Genomic DNA, 3,191 nt, shown 5'->3' with positions numbered 1-3,191 from the left:
CTGGATCCTCACTCCTCCTGCATCCTTTTTCCCAGGAAAGCTCACTCCTATTCTCTCAATTATCTCAATTTTAGATTTAGATGTAAATCTAAAATTCCATCCTAAAACCTTACTAATGCTCCCTGAAACTGTTTACAATTTCCTACGAAATAAAACTCTTCATGCCTCAGGCATAGCAAACTCAAAACGAAACCCAATATCCAACTATCTCCCCCTGCATAAGTCTACTTATTATCAAACAGACAAAGCTAAATTTGTTTTATCTATTCTGGTTACTATCTCAGTGAACTTCAAGTTTTTGTAAATGGATGCCAAAGCGCTTTGACAACTGAAGATAAGTTGTCAACTTAGACATCATTTAAAAAAAAATTTTAATGTTTTATTTATTTCTGAGAGAGAGAGAGCATAAGCAGGGGAGGGTCAGAGAGAGAGGGAGACACAGACTCTGAAATAGGCTCCAGGCTCTAACCTGGCAGTCAGCACAGAGCTCAACGCGGGGCTCGAACCCACCGACCGCGAGATCTTGACCTGAGCCGAAGTCGACGCTTAAGGGGCTGAGCCACCCAGGCGCAACCTTAGACATCATTTTTTAACAATCAGTAATGAATGGCTAGCTGGATTAGAAAATGAAAAACCATAATATAGTTTATCCCTCACATCTCCTTCACAGTCGAAGTTCAGTTAAATTATTAAGTAAAGTTTCCTTTAAGCAAAGTGAAAATACATTGAAGGTTAGAAGGTATCTAAGTAGATGATTTTTGTTCTAAATGTTTAGTAAAATCACACATAACAGCCTATATTACAGTAGAGGTTGGGAGTTTTAAAATTCATAATCCGTCATGTATTTAATTAGAGCAGTATCTATTTCTTTGAAAGACATTAAGTAATTTGGATAAGGATGAATCTTAGTGTCTTTCTCTTGGAAGGTACACTTAAGAATATCTTACCCAATGGAGGAATCCCCTGAAAAGCAATCCTTGACAGTCTTCCAGACTCTGCATGAGCATGTTCAACAATGTAGTAATCATGAATCTTTATTGTAGCTGATGTACTTTTAAAAACTCTAATCATTAGGCCATTCTTTCTTTCTTAGTAAAGGAGTTATAGAAACACCAAGCAGAGAAATATAATAAAATCCATACAACTTAGCATGCTGTTCAAACATTTTTACAAACTAAATTCAAATAGCTGCTCTACCTGCTCCATTGTTTACCCTTTAAATGAGCCTTGTACACCTTCCCAAGCATAACTATGGTAAATATATTTCTAAGCCAACTTCTTTCAACTTGAATATGAGCAAGTTTTTATCCTAACTGTACTTCAGTCTCTATATCTGTTAAAAAAAATTGGTACTAACAAGATCCATCCCATAATTGTGTGGAAAGGATTAAATGAATATTCTTCAAGTGTCTAGGACACTACCTAGTATGTATAACTAAAATATGCTAGGTCTTATTGCTGCTATTGCTATTTTCTTATTAATATTATGGTTTCTCCATATTTTCTTACTGCCTACATCTAATTCCAATCGATTCTTTTGACTATTTTTGGCCATATATTTCCTTTGACTGGAGTCATCTTTGGCATTTTCCATCTTGATTTGATATTCAGCATATTCCAGACTGTGACTCCTGGTTTTCACCCCCTTTAGTGTCACATGCAAAGGAAACCACTTGTGAACTGGACAGGCTGGACTGCCCTTCATTTAGCCATGAATTGATGGTCAAGGTGAAAGCAGAAAATAATTCCTAGAGCAACTGCTGCAGGCCCATATTGCAAAATCTGAGGTCAAATTTCTAACCACAGATTTTTTTTTCACTTCTAAAGTTCACATCAGCTATTAATCCTTATCATAGAGTGCAAACTATAGTTCTAATCTCTGATCTCCAGTCTTATTGGGATGTCATTGTGACTCCTGCTTGGTAAATTTTGCAGTGTTCTCTGAGACCACCTGTATTCTCTGTTAAAATGACTCTTTTAAATTTTTAGGGCATTCGAAGAAATACTTATAATTAATGTCTAGCAACTGAATCACTGCTTCTTTTCTTGCTTTGTTTTCTTTTCTGCAAGGGGTATGTGGGCCTCATGGTGGTAAGAATCACCAAGAATTTTGCAACAACTTTTATCTCCAAAGGGCCAGTGTTTTAGTAATCATCAAATTCACTGATATTTTCACTGCTTTCTCCAATAGCCCAGTAAAGGTAATTGAATATTCGGGACTTATATTGTTATACTTCTTTTTGTATTTAGGCATAGCTATGAAGCTCTTTTGCAAATGCTGTATATGGTCTCTCAAGAGGGGAGCTCAACACAGAACCTCCTATGCAGCTCAGTGTTTTAGATATCCTTTTACATTTTATTCAAAATAACTTTTCAGCATATTTTAAGAAAATGTTTTTTCTAGCTTTTCATTACTCTTTAGTTATTTTCCTTTGGACTTATTTGTAATTAATGTCAAACATAATTCATAACTCTATTCTTACCTGCTTTTCACAATTAAATCTATAAACGGTCCCTGTTAACACCTCAGTCCTATTTCAGTCCTTCAGTTAGTTAGCCCTGTCTTGCAGGGATATATCTGGATATGATTTTTTAAAGAAATAGCCTAAACGTAACTTAAGAAAAATTGTGTCCTTAAGGTCTAGGATATTGATTTACAAGCAATCCATGAAAAAAGGACCAAATTTTCTCAAACAGTATGTCATGGATTGATTCTTCTGTAAANACACCCACACACACACACACACACACACACACACACACACACCAAACCAAGAACTAGAAAATAAAATTTGAAAAAGTATACTCAAATTATAAACTCCAATTTTTTACTATTAAAATTATATTTCAATAAATATAAAAACTTATAAAAAGGTATATTAAAAATATAGGCAATAAACACAGAAAATGTTATTACACTTGCAATTATTTGATCTCCTGCAATATAAACAAATTCTATGACTGAACTGAAATTATCCATAGTAAAGGCATATCTGTACCTTTGAATGAACAGTATGCAATGTATATTTAAAGTTGTAAGTAATGAGTTTACTTCTTAGTTGTTATTTTTTATTAATATTTATTTTATTTAGAGAGAGAGTGTGTGCATGAACAGGGGACAGGCAGAGAGAGAAGGAGAGAATCCCAAGCAGGTTCCATGCTGTCAACACAGAGCCTGATGTGAGGCTTGA

Source organism: Crocuta crocuta, unplaced genomic scaffold, assembly GCF_008692635.1.
Source record: "Crocuta crocuta isolate KB4526 unplaced genomic scaffold, BGI_CrCroc_1.0 scaffold790, whole genome shotgun sequence".
NCBI lineage: Eukaryota > Metazoa > Chordata > Mammalia > Carnivora > Hyaenidae > Crocuta > Crocuta crocuta.
Note: the sequence above shows the minus strand (reverse complement) of the source record.